The sequence below is a fragment of the Delphinapterus leucas genome, chromosome 4 (assembly GCF_059928025.1).
Source record: "Delphinapterus leucas isolate spDelLeu-1000000601 "Yukka" chromosome 4, BTC_Dleu_Yukka2, whole genome shotgun sequence".
Taxonomy (NCBI): Eukaryota; Metazoa; Chordata; class Mammalia; order Artiodactyla; family Monodontidae; genus Delphinapterus; species Delphinapterus leucas.
Genome location: NC_143132.1, coordinates 59031134 through 59048755, shown reverse-complemented (window position 1 = coordinate 59048755; position 17622 = coordinate 59031134).

The following is a 17622-nucleotide window of genomic DNA, read 5'->3' as shown; positions in this document are numbered from 1 at the left end:
TGGGAGAAGGGGACTTGAGTCCTGGCTTTGCTACGAGCTAGCTATGAGACTGAGTCCATCCCATCACATTTCTGAACCTCAGCTTCCTAATATGTAAAATGACAATAAATGTAGTAAAATTTATGAAAGTGCTTTGATATAAGGATATCATTAATCATGTAAGAAAGAATTATTATGTTTTGGGTCTTGCATTATTTCAGAAATACTGCACGCTCAGGGTTGGTATCATGAAATGAGGAAGTGAGCTGCAGTAGATGGAATTCTACATAAGAGTGGTTACTGTAAAACACACTTGCTGAATTTGCTTACAATAGCCTCCTGAAGACCCAGACTTACTTTTGTCTAATCCTATCTAGAATTTCCAACAACCAGTCTCCTGAATATACTTATTCACCTAACTTTACGATCAAATGACTCTAACAAGGGTCTGTCACTTGTAAGTCCAGGTTGAGGTATAGCTAAAGAGAAGAGGTTAGCTATATTCAGTCTCTGCTCCGTTCTTTTGCAATAATTTTCTATTAACATACCAGGTAGATGTGAGTGACTAGTCAAAGGAGCAACATTTAAGGCAGATATTCTCTCCTGGGTAAGCAAAATAAGTTTTTTTTTTAACTGATAATTGATAATTATTGATTAGAACTGTTTCACTGTGCCTACATAATTAAGTAAAACCAGTTATAAGCTATAATTTTATCATCTCATAAAAGGGGAAAAGTACACATAAAATGAGATATTCTTTCACTTTTATCACTAAACTCACATTTTTGGGTTTTTTTTTTTTTCTCCCTGTGTGTGTCCTCTCAAACTTATGCTAAGATTTGATTGATTGGCCCTTTAGGAGAGATTTTTCTGAGAATTTATTTGCAGTCTTTGTCCAATTTTATTTTATTTTTCGATCACAAAAGTATTATTATACATGACATTACAATTTCTGTGTCCTCAGCTTCCTCTTTTTTCATGTCCAACCAGTCAGAACTTCCCTGTTATTGCTCCTCGTCAATGCAAAAAGAAAGAAAACTAACATTATGCTCTGCTCTGCTTTCTCACTTAATCCCATTGAAAACAATGCCAAGAATTAGTCACTGATGAGGACATGTGGGCATAAAATTGTCAGATTTATTATTACGTAGTTAGTATATAGCAGAACTTGGATTTGCACTGAGGTTTGACTCCAAACCCCATCATACTATTATACTACTTATTTCTATCCTGCTGGGGGTCTCTTTTAGTACTCACACTGTTTTGGACTGAAAATCCAAATTTCCTTTCAAATCTGTATCATTTAAATCACAAATACGTAGTATGAATATCATAAGTGCTAAAATATTAAGTCACAATGCAACTTCAAATTAATGAGGTACTTTAGTATTTGATAGTTCTTTTATACACATTACCTCTTGTGCAATAGTACAAGATGAATCTTTTGTTTTAAATGGGGAAGTCAAGGTTTAGAGGGGTAACTGACTTGTGGCAGATGGAACAATGACGTTTGTGACAGAATGTGAACCTTGGTTTTCTGGCTCCAAGTCTAGAATAGCTGCACGGTTCTACTATGTTCAAAGTGTTCTGATGAGGAAACATCTGTAGCTTTTCTTCCTGGGGAGCAGACCTTCAGAGGAAGGACAACAAAAATCTCAGTGATCTTTGACAGTGGTTTCCTTCCACTAAGGATTTCAAGAGTTGTCCTCCCCCATTTCCTTTCTATTTTCCAGCGAAGGTGTGTGGCTGCAGAAACCTTGTTGCTAACTGGAGAGCAGCTGAGCCTAACTGTTGCAAAAACCAATCCCACTGGCGCTATCATTGCCAAAGTGGGGAAGGCTCTTTCTCCACTCATTCGCCTTTACCGGAGCTCTTGCTGTTCTTGGGTAACTTTTTCCTCTCAATTCCCTTAGTTTCCTTGTGACATTATCCATGTCTAAGTTCCTTTCCTTAGTATGTAGGGACCTGAGGGCTTTGCTCTTGGCTGGGTTTCTGAAAGCTGGCACTGAGTCTGATAAGAACATGCGGCTTCACAAAGGAAAAGCTTGTCAAGCAAAGGGGAAACAAAACAGAATCTTGCAGAAAGTGAAGTTGTGAGTCGACTAGTCCAAACAAAGAATTCTTTAAATAGGGTGAGAGTGTGTTTCATGGGAGAAAATCAGATGCAAGGCCAAGAGGCCAGGACAATGGTGAGGAGAAAGGCAAGGGCTAGCTTAAAAGTGCCTACAGGGCTTCCCTGGTGGCTCAGTGGTTGAGAATCTGCCTGCCAATTCAGGGGACACGGGTTCGAGCCCTGGTCTGGGATGATCCCACGTGCCACGGAGCAACTAGGCCCGTGAGCCACAACTACTGAGCCTGCGCGTCTGGAGCCTGTGCTCCGCAACAAAAGAGGCCGCGACAGTGAGAGACCTGCGCACCGCGATGAAGAGTGGCCCCCGCTTGCCGCAACTGGAGAAAGCCCTCGCACAGAAACGAAGACCCAACACAGCCAAAAATAATAAATAAATAAATTAATTTTTTAAAAAGTGCCTACAAAGACAGAGCTTGAGGAATTTTATTGAGGCATCCAAGATAGAGATAAGAACCTTTAAAAATATTCCAGGGGGCACAACATTCATTATAATCCCCTTACTCTTCACTTGAGAATAGCAATTCCAAGTGATATGGAGAAGATGGAGCTTCAAGTCAGGTTGGATACTCCATTGAGAAATTTGGGAAAAATTACCCTGGGCTCAGTCAAAGGACATTTTGGGACATTTGAACAATACGGCCAGGACTTACACTTAAAAATATTAATTTTCAATCTACCACAAACCATTATCCCAGTGCCACAGGGGCAGTTCTCCACCTTCCTAGCCATTCTATTTCCCACTACCTAGTAGTTGAGTTCAAGTCTGACACATATCCTGCAACTCCCTGTTCTTCTTAAACTATTTTCATTTATCTCCGCTGACTCCTGTAGGCAGGCATCTGGGGTTATGCTCCCACTCTAGAGGCATAAACAAACTTTGCTCCCACACCTTTCCTTTTCACTTAGGAATCTCAATTCCAGTGCCCCAACACTTCAATTAACCCCCAAATAATTCTTCTCCTTCTTCCAATATTCCTGGGGTATCTTCTTGGAACGCTTATCATGTTTCTAAACCAATAAGCTATTAAACAACTCTACAGACATTAAGTAACATGATATATATCATCACATGAGTCAGTACATGATTAATTTCCAAATGTGCGTCAAAAACTGTAAGTTAGGAGAGTGAAGTTAGAAATGACTGACATTTTAAAAAGGGAAAATATACAGAACTTTTTTCTTTTCCTTTTATAACTGGCAAAGCTAAAATCATGTTGTTTGGAGGCATGAAAGTCTATTATGCAACACCTGAGTTGTTTATTTAAACAATTCAGTTTGTTATACTTAAAATATATACTTGTCTTATTGAAAAACTCTGGAGGAAAGGAGTCCCCTTGCCCTCATACGCTTGTTTTTCTTTTGAAGAAGTTGGGAAGCAAAAGAACAAAAGCCTAGAGAAAACAACTTGAATTTTTCTCTTTTTATCCAAAGACTTTACATGTCTAGTCAAGGAACATAGAGACTGGTCCTGGGGAAATTTCCTGGGGGAATTGCCTTTGAGGGATGGGGAAAATTTACAAAGGGGAGTAGAAGTGGAGGGACAGTTTGCCTTGTCAGAGAAAAGTGTGCATATGAACACAAACACAGCAATGTGAAATGTTGTAACAGAGGTTTTTGAGTCAGAGATGGGCAAACGTAGAAGCTTTAGGTGATAAGGATCTTATTTTCCCTTTAAAAATACTCCAATCTTGGGGCTTTCCTGGTGGCGCAGTGGTTGAGAGTCCGCCTGCTGATGCAGGGGACACGGGTTCGTGCCCCGGTCTGGGAAGATCCCACATGCCGCAGAGCGGCTAGGCCAGAGAGCCATGGCCGCTGAGCCTGCGCGTCGGAGCCTGTGCTCCACAATGGCAGAGGCCGCAACAGTGAGAGACCGTGTACCGCAAAAAAAAAAAAAAAAAATACTCCAATCTAGATGAAAAGTAAGTGCAATATATAATTTTTTCCTTCTGATAAATTCCTTCTCCAATTAAAACATATTTATCAATCTACTCAACAAATATTTACAGAAAAGTTTCCCTATATGACGAATATACAGGGTATGTTCTCAACAAAGACAAGTGCAAAGGAACCATTTACATATACATTTATGAGACAAAAATTACGACAAAAATTTGGACACAGAACTGCTCTTGAAAATCCAGAGCAGACAGCTGTAAGTATAATGTAAATATAATATGTAGGTTTAGAAAAAAATGAGAAGGATCCATTTACCTCAGAGAACAGAGTTGCATCAAGCTTCCCTCAGAGATGGTATTGAAAGAACCATAAGACTAACAATATGGCCCAAGGAATAAGCTATAGGAATCATCTCACTTAAAATTAAAAAACACCGTCACTGGATGCCAAGCAAAACACAAGCACTTCTCATATAATAGAAGCTCAATAAACATTTATTGAATGGATAAATAAATGAATCAGAGTCATTATGACACGTATAACAGTTGTCCTTCTTTGGCAGTAAATATAACATTTGATGGCACAAAAAATGGACATCTGGTTCCCACATCAAATTTCATTATTTCCAAAAGGTATGAAGAAAAAACAAAACTCTAACAATCTAGAAAAAGAAATAAATACTAAGATTGCAAAACTCTAACAATCTAGAAAAAGAAATAAATACTAAGATTGCCCTCCTAAGTGTTTAAACAACATTGGTAGTTGACAATGATCTATTCCTTAAATTTCATGTCAGTGGATTTCATATTTATTATATTACTCTTTATTCCTTATAAAGCCTTTCTTAATAAATTAGTTTTAAATAAATAAAAACAAATTTTATGAACTAACAAAACAAACCTCATTATTTTGTCCCCTGCCAAAGTGTAGGGTCTGTAGTGTCAGGGAGGAATTGAAGCTGAAGCTGAAGCTGGCAAGGAGTGAGCAGACAAACCTCTAAAAACCCTCCTATGGGGAAGGTCTAGGAGTGTCATGGAGTCCATTCTGCTGGCATCTGGGAGGATTTTACTAACCAGCTCACTTCTCTGTTTTTCTATCCATAATGAAGTTTTGTAAAACAGTCTGAACATATGATAAAATACTTTTTTTGAATGCCCCTTAGGACCCAAGACAGTAATATGACTCTACGGAAGTTATTATGGAGCCACTTTAACCCAACTTATATCTGCCATTGAATTCAGTACTGGGAAGCACAGAGTCTACAGTAAGGAAATGATCTTTTCTCAACCTTTAAACCAGCTATTAGTGAACTAGATCTGAATTCCATGTCAAAATATCCTATAGTTTGATCAGAGTTTGACTGAGTCAGTCATTAATCTGCTGGCACTTTCTCTAGAAGGAATGATGAGGAAGCTCAGCATTGTCTTCCAAGGAATAAAAAACTACTCCAGACCGAAAATGTTCCTAATCAATGACAAATTTCAAAGAATTTCAGGAATGCAGAAGTGGCCTTCATTCCAAGACTGCCCAGAAGTCACCCTGGAAGAAAAATATAGTGTCTTAATTGTTCACACTTATTGAAAATTAGGCATGCAAACATACTTGAATGTTATTTTTAATTTAAATTTATAATAGCTTAAATATATTCTTAAAAAGAGAATTCAGCTAACATAATACTTAATGGTGAGAAACTAGAAGTTTTCCTGCTAAGATCAGGAACAAAGCAAGAATGTCCCCTCTCACCACTCTTTTTCAAGATTTTACTGGAAGTCCTAGCTAATGCAGAAAGACTATATATATATATATATATAGATAGAGAGAGAGAGAGAGAGAGAGAGAGAGAGAGAGAAGAAATAAAACTATTTTTGTTAGCAGATGACATATGTGGACAATTCGACAGAATTGGCAAAAATATTCCTGGGTCTAAGAAGTGATTATAACAAGGTTGCAGGTAAAGATTAATATACAAAAGTCAATCACTTTCCTATATACCAGCAATGAACAACTGGAATTTGAAATGAATAACACAATGCCATTTCCATTATTACCTCCCAAAATGAAATACGTATAAATCTAACAAAATATGTACAAGATCTATATGGGGAAAACCACAAAACTCTGATGAAAGAAATCTAAGAACTAAATAAATGGAGAGATACTCCATGTACATGGATAGACTTATTATTGTCAAGATGTTTGTGCTTCTCAACTTAATCTATAGATTCAACATAATCTTAATTAAAATCCCAGCAATTTATTTTGTGGGCAGCAACAAATGGTTTCTAAAGTTTATTGGCAAAAGACCCAGAATAGTCCAGACAATATTGAAGGAGAAGAACAAAGTCAGAAGACCAACATTACCCAACTTCAAGACTTAACTATAAAGCTACAGGAATCAATACAGTGTGGTATTGGTGAAAGAATAGACAAATAGAACAATGGAATAGAGATTGTTTGAATTGTCTCTATTCAACAGAATAGAGATCCCCAAAATAGGCCCCATAAATATAGTCAACTCATCTTTGACAAAGGAGCAAAGGCAACACAATGGGGCAAAGAATAGAGACACAGATCTTATACCCTTCACAGAAATGAACTCAAAATGGATATTGAATTTAAATATAAAATGCAAAACTATGAAAAGCCCAAGAAAATAATATAAGAGAAAAATTTCGGTGATCTTGAGCATGGTGATGACTTTTTAGATACATCAAAGGTATGATACACTAAAGAAAGAATTGATAAGCTGGTCTTCATTAAAATAAAAAGTCTCTGCTCTTCATAGGACACAGTCAAGAGAATGAGAAGACAAGTCACAGACTGGGAGAAAATATTTGCGAAATGTGTGTCTGATAAAGGACTGTTATCCAAAATATAAAATGAACTCTTAAAACTCAACAATCAGGCTACAACCCAGTTTTTTAAAAGGCCAAAGACCTGAACAGACAACTCACCAAAGAAGATACACAGGTGGCAAATAAGCACATGTGTAAACAATGAGCTACCACTGTACACTTATTAGAATGGCCAGAATCCAAACACTAACAATGCCAGTCCTGGCATGGACACAGAGCAACAGGAACTCTCATTCATTTCTGGTGCGAATGTAAAATGATACAGCCACTTTGGAAGACAGTTTTGCAGTTCCTTACAAAACTGAACACTCTGTTAATCATATGATCCGCAGTTGCACTCCTTCGTATTTACCCAAAAGAACTGAAAACTTATGTCTGCACAAAAACCTTGCACAGGGATGCTTATAGCAGATTTATTTATAATTGACAAAACTTGGAAGTAACCATGATGTCCTTGGTGAATGAAAAAACAAACCGTGGTCCATCCAAATGGAATATCATGCAATGCTAGAAAGAAAGGAGCTATCAAGCCACAAAAAGACATAGATGAAATTAAATGTATGTTGCCAAGTAAAAGAAGTCAATATGAAAAGGTAACACATTGTATGATTTAAACTATATGACATTCTGGAAAGGCAAATCTTTGAAGAGAATAAAGGACTAGTGATTGCCAGGGGTTGGGGGGAAAGAAGGGATGAACTGGCAGAGTACATAGGATTTTTAGGGCATGAAACTATTCTATATGATACTATAATAGTGGATACACGTCACTGTACATTTGTTGAAACCCATAGAAGGTACAACACCAAGAGTGAACCCTAATGTGTAGTATGGACTTTGGGTAATAATGTAGGTTCTTTGATTGTAACAAATGTACCACTCTGGTGCAGGATGTTGATACTCGGAGAGGCTGTAACTGGGGAGTGTGCAAGGAGTATTGGGAAACTTCATTTTTACTCTGCTCAATTTTACTGTGAACCTAAAACTAAAGTCTATTTTTTAAGAAACAGTAAAACGTAAAGTCTATTAAAAAATAGAATTAAACATTTGCTGAATCTGAAGCACCTCTAAGAAACCTCCAGTCATCTGAAACACACCAAGTGAGATTTTCCTTGATTTGATAGATAATAATATCATCAATAACCGTAATATAATTAACATAGATTGAGCACACACCTCTTGAGAAAATTAACTAAATCTTTGCAAACATTATCTTCTTTGTTCCTCGTTGCAAACTTATGGGCCAAGTATTATCTTTAACTCCTTTTACTTATAAGGAAAAAGATGTATAAAGATCAGTGAGCTGCTTGAGGTCACAGAGCTAGTAAATAGAAGAGACAGAGCCAATCCAAGGCTCTTGCATACCAACCTGGCGCTCTCTTCCGTGGGATCGAGCAGGACCTAGGACACCAGTATGAAAAAAAGGGACTGAGTACAGAGTCCATCTGTGCCTTTATTTTATTTATTTATTTATAAATTTATTTTGGCTGTGCCAGGTCTTAGTTGCGGCACGCGGGATCTTTAGTTGTGGCATGCGGTACCTTTTTTTTTTTTTTTTTAGTTGCAGCATGCAAACTTCCTAGTTGTGACATGTGGACCCTTAGTTGTGGCATGCATGCAGGATCTAGTTCCCTGACCAGGAATCGAACCCAGGCCCCCTGCGTTGGGAGCACGGAGTCTTACCCACTGGACCACCAGGGAAGTCCTCATCTGTGCCTTTAAGAAGCTTTGCTTTATGAGTTTTCCAGAAAGCTGCCTGTTCCTCTCTTTTGAGCCCCTAAGGACAATGGTAAAAGGCCTCTTTCTTGTGCAGAAGGTGGAAAGCAAAACCTGAAGGGTCTTCTCTGCCCCTTGGGTGAACTAAAGCGGAAAATGCTGAAGAAGCCATTGGAAGAGCATTCTCGCATTTCCTGTTCTCCGCTCAGGCGTCCACGCGTGTTCTCCGAGTGGCTGTTATGTGAAGATACGGTTCTGGACACTGGAAGTATACAAGTGGACAAGAGAGAGAAGGTTCATATTTGAGGTAGAGGAAACAGCAAATACGGATAAAACCCCTGAGCTGAAACCCAGCAGATGCCTGCCAGCAGCCAAGCTCCGCGTGGTTCAACCGTGGTGAAGCTGTTTTGAAGTCACTGTAGGAGAAGGCGCTGGCAGGAGGAGGAGTTTGGGGCAGCCTGGGAGGGTCAGCAGCAGGGCAGACGTCTACCGGGTTTACATTTTATTGCATCCAAACATGTTTCTCCTGATCTGCTTTCCTGTCTGTTTCTGCCCATTCACGCCCACGTGTTGACCTCAGTGCAGATGGAGATCCTGCACCTACAGGCGGAGGAGGTCTGGCTTGGTAGCACTGCCTGCCAGGAAAGTTTATTATGTTGAAAACTGAGGCAAGGGGAGGGAGGGACAATTGAGCTCTGTTTCCTGAGTCACAGAACAGGCACCAGGCTCTGCTGAAAAGGCACAAATCACAGCCTTGTTTTCCAACCAGGCACTGCCCACCAAAACTTCTTCAGGGCAAAGAGTTCTGGAAGGAACCAGTCAGATTCATTTTTACCATATCAAGTATGTGTGTGTGTTTTGGAAGTGGGAGCCATTTGGAGAGGGTTTTTTTAGCTGCCCCTTGCACAGTTTTCCAGTTAAGGGGTTTTGGCATCTACCTTCCTAGGGATCCCTAATACATTCTCTCTGCTCCACTGAGAATGAAATTCTATAGTCCTCTGAACACTGTTGTTTCTCTCTCCTGCTCAGGCTCTTTCTGTTCTGGCTCTCCTTCAAATTCCTTATTTTCAGCCTCAGAGTCACTTTTATCAAAAAGATTTTTGGATCCATCCCAGAGTGACATTAGTTGGCATTTTTTTTAATCTCATAGAAGCTTTTGTGTGTAGGAAACAATACTTACAGTAGCCCGTGTTATCAGTGATGTTGCATCTTCTACAGTTATAAATTGAAAACCCTGCTCTTCTTAAACTGTTAAACACAATTGCAAAAAACATTGCATATAATGGATTTCCTCAGGAATTGCAAGCCACTAAGAAAGCAGACATGCAAACCCCATAAACAAAACCTTCCTAAGCACATAAGCAACTATAATAAAGCTAATAATAGCAAAAACTTATACAGATGATCCTTGAACAACGCGGGTTTGAACTGCATGAGTCCACTTATATGTGGATTCTTTTTCCAGTAAATACACGCTACAGTACTACATGGCTGGTTGAACCCATGGATGCAGAACTGTGGATAAAGAGAGGTAGGGGAAGCGGGCAGCTCCCCTAATCCTTTGTTGTTCAGTAGTCAACTGTACGTTTACATGATTCTCATAAGCATTTCAACATCTTAAAGCTTAAACTCATAAATTTAGTAAATCAGATTATCTTAAGTATTGAAAATTGACTACAAACATAAATGGGTAAAATCTCTTAAGTGTTTCAGTAAAAATCATTTGTCTACTATGTTAGTTTCTCCTAAGTATCTTTAATATAAAGCATATACAAAGCAGTAAAATGATTTTTTTAAACTTGATATATTTGCATTAAAATAAATTTTTGCAGAAAACATCATATTTAGTTTTTCATCATCTATGTATTTATTTTTGTACAGTCTTAGGTCTGCAAAGTCATTTACTTAGCTGAGTAGAACAGAATCATGATTTCAGGACCACCATAGCAGCTGAAATTATTTACTCAGAGTCCTCGGTCAGAGATTTGATACCAATGCTATGGATTGGGGGTTATTGGTCATTGGTCAAGGAATTAAAACTTGGAAGATGTAAACCAGCACAAAACACATCCCAAGAAGATTCAGCTCAGGTTTACAGGGTAAGTCTCTTCAAGGATTCTGCTATGTCAGTGGAGAACCCACTAGTATATCCATTTAGTGCATCATGTAAGTCCTGGTCCTCTTTTCGGTATCACCCTTACCCAAATTTTATCATATTTACTTACAACATTTTATTACATGATTTAGATGAGTACTGTAACACATACCCAGATTTCAATCTCTTTGCTTTCTGATGGGAATAAATACAGTTGTGCAATATTGTATATTTTATTGCTTTAACAACCACCATTATTTAAGTTGGGCAAAGCAAGAAATGAGGACATAAATGGAGTAAAGTTCAACGAAACTATGCATATTAGCTTCCTACAACTACTGTAATAAAGTACCACAAACTGAATTGCTTATTCTCTCACAATTCTGGAGGTTAGAAGTCCAAAATCAAGGTGCCAACAAGGCCGTGCTCTCTCTGACACCTGTAGGGAAGAATTCTTTTTTGACCCTTCTCTTCCTAGCTTCTGATGACTTGCTAGTAATCTTTGGCATTCCATGACTTACAGATGCATCGTTCTAATCCTTTGTCTTCATGTGGAGTTCTCCCTGTGTCTCTGTTTCTTCACATGGTATTCTTTTTATAAGGATATTAATCATATTAAATTAGAGGCCCACACTACTTCAGCATGACCCCATCTTAACTTAACTAGTTGTATCTTCAATGACTCTATTTCTGTGTAAATTCGCATTCTGAAGAACCAGGGGTTAGGACTTCAATATATCTTTTTTTTTTTGGAAGACACAATTCAATCTATAACACCATGTAGAATCAATGGATTGTAGATCCTGGTCATGTGAAGCAGAGTTTCTCAATCTTGGCACTATTGACAGTTTGGACTGGATAATCCTTTGCTGTGGAGGGCTGTCATGTGCATTGTCTGATGTTTAGCAGACGACCTCTACCTGGTGGATTCCAGAAGCACCCTCTTAGTTGTGACAACCATAAATGTTTCCAGACATTTCCAATGTCTCCTGGGGGTTGGAGGTTAGAGGTCAAAATTGCCCTCATTTGAGAACTAGAGATAAAGGATAAAGAAAACCACAGATAAAGGATAGCTGGAGTTGGAGTACTTGAGGATAAAAACAGGAAAAATAGGAGGTTGTCTTATGGCAGTGGGAAGTGTGAAATGTGAAAAGGAGGTCATGAAGGGTAGCAGTTTGTAATAACAGAGATTAGGATATGAGCATAGGAGTGAATGCCTGAAGAAGGGTGAGAACTAGATTAGTGTAGGGGAAGGAGCCAGGGAATGAGAGAATCATCTACGTACATATTGACATAATCAATAATTATGACAGAAGTAGTTTTGGAGCCAGTGACAGACAGGAATTAAAATCTTCAAGGAATGAGGGGTAGTGACCTGGGGAAGGTAATAACTGTAAGAAGGAGGAGAGCTTAGTAAATTATCTGCTGATTTGAGTACTAACGAAGGGGCTTTTCATGGAATCAGAAAGGAAAATGACCTAGAAGTGGCAACAAGGAGCAAAAAAGATACCTCCCCACACCATAGCCCAGTCCAGTGGTACAAGGAAAGCAAAACCAAGGCGGAGGACTTCAGGGGAACACTGTTCTCAAAAGGGTACCAGGTTCAGCTAGTACAGGAGATAAAAAGGAAACCTTTAGAAAAAGGTTGAAGATGTAGGGGAGTTTGCTGATGACTGGTCATATATTCCAGGGAACAGAGTTGAAGGATTTTAGGAGTTGGGGATTGGTAGGAGGCATGGTCAGGGAAGGGAATTCACAGCACCTTATAAAGATTTGTGTCTAAAGGAATGAGTACTTTTCTAGGAATTAATCCTGGGCTTCTAAGTCTCTCTCATGGCTTAGGTACCAGAAAAATAAGTTTCAGTATCTTAGAAAGAAATAGTAGTTTTAGAATGGCATGAAGCCTTTGAGTAAATATAGAATGGAACACTCACACCCCTCAAAAAATACCTGTTATATTTTGCATTATCTTCTATAATTTGATTCTATAACCTCTTTAAGGCGATGGCAACTCCAAAGGAATTACCAGAATAGTTCTGTCAAAGTGGCTCAAAAAGGGACCAGGAGGGGAGCAAAAACATGAAGTAGAAGAAGTTTGAATTTTGTGACCAACCCTTCACCCCCAAAGCCTCAAAAAGACCCTAGATATTCTTATGCTATATGTTGGACTCTGGGCCATCAGTGGAGCACTCAACTCAGACCCTAACTTCTCCAAGCCCTCAGGCTTCCATGCCCCAAATATATCTGCCCATAGTCTGTGTCACATCACCTTCAGGTAGGGGCTCTTAACTTCTTAGAGGATCACAAACCCATTTGGGATTCTAATGAAAGCTTTGGAACTTTTTCTCAGATGTCAGCATTCAATCACATGTTTGAAAGGTATTTACAGAAAACTCAATCTGTGAAAAGCACTATGTTCAGGGCTAGAGACACAATATTACACAATACAGATACCCTCTCTTGCACTCACAGAGCTTATGTTCTAGAAGGGTTGTCAGACATTAAATAGCAGCTTATACAATTAATTATTCACTTTGGTTGAAATACTCGTTCAAGGAGAGGATATATGGGGCACAGTGAAGAGGTGTGAATATCTGAACTAGCTTGGAGGGGGCAGTTCTGGAAGGTTTTTTTAAGGAAATTTTATCAGCTGATAGCTGAAGATTCAGTAGAATTTAGCCAGTCAGTTGGAGTGGTGATGTTAAGGTGGGGAAAACTCATTGAAGAGCAGATTGAAGAGCATGTATCGAGGCCCTAAGACAAAAGGAAAAAAATGAAAGATGAAAGAGGTAATGATGATCCTGAGTCTTCTCTTCACCCTTTATCTTCTCCTTTGCTCAATCGGTTTGAAGTTCCTTTTACTAAAAAATAGATTGGGAATACCTGGCAGAGCGTCATATCTGTGCAACCATTTCCCTGATGTTGATTTCATCTGATGCTTTCTACACTTGGAGAGGCACAGACTTTCTTACAGGCAAATATGCCTTCTTTATATTATTATGACCTCCTTCTTTGGGTCGCTAGCCTGCCTGAAGACACAAAACTCACATAATTGCACTTAAGCTTAAAGTCAACTAAATAATTTTCCCGGTGACCAACCCTTCTATTTTCACACTCCTTGAATCTGCTTCAATCAATAGAATGTGGTGGAAATGGCATGTGCCAGTTCCAAGCCAAGGCCTGTGCACTTCCGTTTGCTTTTTCTTGTACCTTCTCTAATTGCTACAGGAACACGCCCAAGATAGCCTGCTGGAGGATGAGAGACATATGGAGTAGAACCAAGGTTTCCTGGGTGACTGCCAACTGACTCTCAGACATGTGAGCAAGCCTAGCCAAGAACTGTAAAGCTGTCCAGCCAACCATGATGAATCCATGAGCAATACAAAATGGTCATACACCCTGATATTTGATGGTGGTTTGCAACATAATCATGGCATTAGATATCTGGCACAGTCCTTTTGGCCAAAGAGAGTCGGGGAAAATGGTACAATAAGTGCTGATCTTATTATAATAGGTTATTAGGTTATAGGATCTTAGGTTATATTCGAAGAGCCATAGAAAGCCATTGGAATATGTAAATCAGAGGGATGTCATAATCAGAATCTAGAAAGACTCCTTGGGTACATTTGTAGGGAATGGATTGGCAATATTTCAGACAAGTGATGATAATGTCTAGAATAAAGGTAGTAGTGGTGGAGATGCAGAGATGTATATTTTATTTTTAGGATGTAACAGTAACAGAACTTTGAGTAATTGGATATGGGGACAGATGAAGAGAGAAGTGTCAAGCATGCCTGCCAGAATCTGGTTAATATGCCTGGATGGATGATACTATCTATTGTGATAGGGAAAACTGGAGGAGGATGAGGTAGGTCTGGGAAAAACCAGAGTTCGGTTGTGGACCTGTTCTATTTGAGTCTCCTGTAAGGTAGAGATGTTGGTAAGCAGTTGCATGCATCCATCTGAAGCTCAGAGGAGAGGTCTGCGTTAAAAGTAGTAATTTTGGAGCTGTTAGTGTATTGATCATAGTTGAAGCCATGAACATGGATGAGGTCATACAGGGAAAGAGTACAGAGTGAGAAAATGACAGGTTCTATATCCAAGCTTTCAAGAACTGCAAAATTAAAAGGTTAGGTACAGGAGGATGGGCTGGAAAGATAAAGAGGAAAATCAAGAGTACTTAATATCACAGCTGATAATGGAAGAGAGAGTTTAAAGAAAGAGAGTCTAATGTGAGATACTGTGAGAAGAGGTAAGAAATATTCCTTGAATGTAGTGATATGGAGGTCACCAGAATCCTTCCAAAAAGCAAAACTTTGCTAACAATTTCAAGAGGATGGTAGAGGTATCCCATCACATACCCCTGAAACCCAGGTTAAAAACTCCTACCTGTGTCTTCCTAAAAGCCATCTAATCAGATAACCTAATTGGATGCAAAGTATTAATTCTTTACTATCTCAAAGACAGGGGAAATGTTTTAGTTGACTTTAAGGCCAACTGCAATTATGTGAGTTTTGTGTCTTCAGGTAGGCTAGTGACCCAAAGAAAGAGGTCATAATAATATAAAGAAGGCATATTTGCCTGTAAGAAAGTCTGTGCCTCTTCAAGTGTAGAAAGCATCAGATGAAATCAACTTCAGGGAAATGGTTGCACAGGTATGACGCTCTGCCAGGTATTCCCAATCTATTTTCCAAGCACGGTCAACATTGGCTTCCTCCTGCCCTGGAAACAAATCTTCCTGTTTGGACTTAACTGTATTATTCTTAACCCAAACAGAGATAATGGACGATGATTTGAATAAAACCTGGGTATTCCTGAGAAGTGATTCTAGAAAACTATAGTCAGAAATATGTAAATCTGACTCCCGATTCCATGCAATGGACTCTCTCCCTCCTGACCCTTCAACTGCTGAACCATTACTCCAATTGCCAGAGGCCAGGAATTTTATAATTCTGTCCCTCACACTCTTGAGCAATTCTAATAATTAGAAAGTTCATCCTTTCACTTTCTCCCAGTTGGTTCTATTTCTGTCCTCTGGATCTTTATATTATTTTCCTGGGGCTGTTATAACAAATTACCATAAATTTTGTAGCTTAAAACCACATAATTGATTCTCTCACAGTTCTGGAGGTTAGAAGTCCAAAATCAAGGTTGCCCACAGGGCTACACTTACTCCAAAGGCTTTGTGGGCAGTCTGTTATTTGCCTATTCTAGCTTTTGGTGGCTCCAGGCATTCCTTGGTTTATTGCCACATTACTCTGATCTCTGCTTCCATGGTCACACTGCCTTCTCCTCTCCTCTATATGTGTCTTATTAAGACACTTTTCATTAGATTTAGGGCATGCTGAGATAATCCAAGATGATCTCGTCTCAAGGTCCTTATCTTAAATTATGCCTGCGCAGACCTATTTTCAAATAATATCACATTCTTAGGTTCTAGGGACTAAGATGTGGACCTCATTATCTTACAGAAGAGTGAAGTGGACTGTTTCGTAGAATCAAAGGCTGGATTTTAAGTATTAATTCCTGGAGAAATTCTCCACGTTTTGATCAAAACCACTTCAAAAATTTATATCACATCACATTTTTTTCATCTAATTATGTCATTTTGCCAGTTTATAACTGGAAAAATTACTTAGCCTTCCCAAGCCTCCAGGATTTTTGTTGTAGCTGTAATTGTTGTTTTTGTTGTTGTTGTTATCAAGTAGGATAATGATACCCTTTCATAGGGTTGTTGTGAATATTAAATGACATAATATATGAAGAGCAATCAGCACTATGCCTGCCAAAATATCACACTGCTCAATAAATGTTCGTTGTTATTATTATTCTTTTATAGTACTTTGAAGTTTTTAATGTGTAACCAGTGATTCATCTAATTTAATACTTATAATCCCACAGTTGAGTAGGTATTATGTCAGGAGACCTAGACTCGGCAAGATATTACCCCAATATTAGTTTGAAGATAATTTTTATTTGTCCCTTCTCGTCCCCAAAGTGACTTGAAGCAGTTTCAAAATATATGTGTATATATATAAATATATACTTAAAAAGCAGTAAATTTGGAAAATCAACCAAGTGAAAGGTAAGTATTCATATCAACCATAATGGTAGATTCAATTCCATCAATTGAGTGTCATATTTGTCTCTTACAAGAATGTTAGCAGTGGCTCTGGCTCTTCTGGATGGTGGGATAATGGGTTAATTTTTTTATGTCTCTCCTTCCCCTGTTTTTACTCTTCCGTACTTTATAACTTTTCTATAATGAACATGTATTTATTTATTATTTTCATAATCAGAAAGAAGCTTCTTAACTGAACGTTGCCTTCTTGATAGTCAAGGGAAGAGGGGAAAAAGTCAGTCACTTAGGGGCTTCCCTGGTGGTGCAGTGGTTGAGAGGTCCGCCTGCCGATGCAGGGGACACGGGTTCGTGCCCCGGTCTGGGAAGATCCCACGTGCCGCGGAGCGGCTGGGCCCGTGAGCCATGGCCGCTGAGCCTGCGCATCCGGGGCCTGTGCTCCGCAATGGGGGAGGCCACAGCAGTGGGAGGCCACAGCAATGAGAGGCCCGCGTACCGCAAAAAAAAAAAGTCAGTCACTTATATAGTAAAATCAGAAAGGATCGAGTGTGTCAATTCCTTCAGGAAAATAAGTTTTCTAGTATTGTTTTTACTTTGAATACTAATCAGTATAATGTACTTTGAACTCAGCATAATTTCTCAGCAAATACATTGACAATGCCCCCAGATGCTTCTTGCAGCGTTGATCAGAAAAAGCAGAAGGTGTATGTGATTCTGCAATGGACTAAGATTATGTGGTCCTTAGACAATTACTCCTAAAGATCACTGTGAAGTGAGCCCAAGAGTGAGTAGAAAGGCATCACTCCTGGATCTGGTTCATCAGCACTGAGTTTGAAAATGTGCCCAGAGCTGGCTATAACAGCTTGGAGTA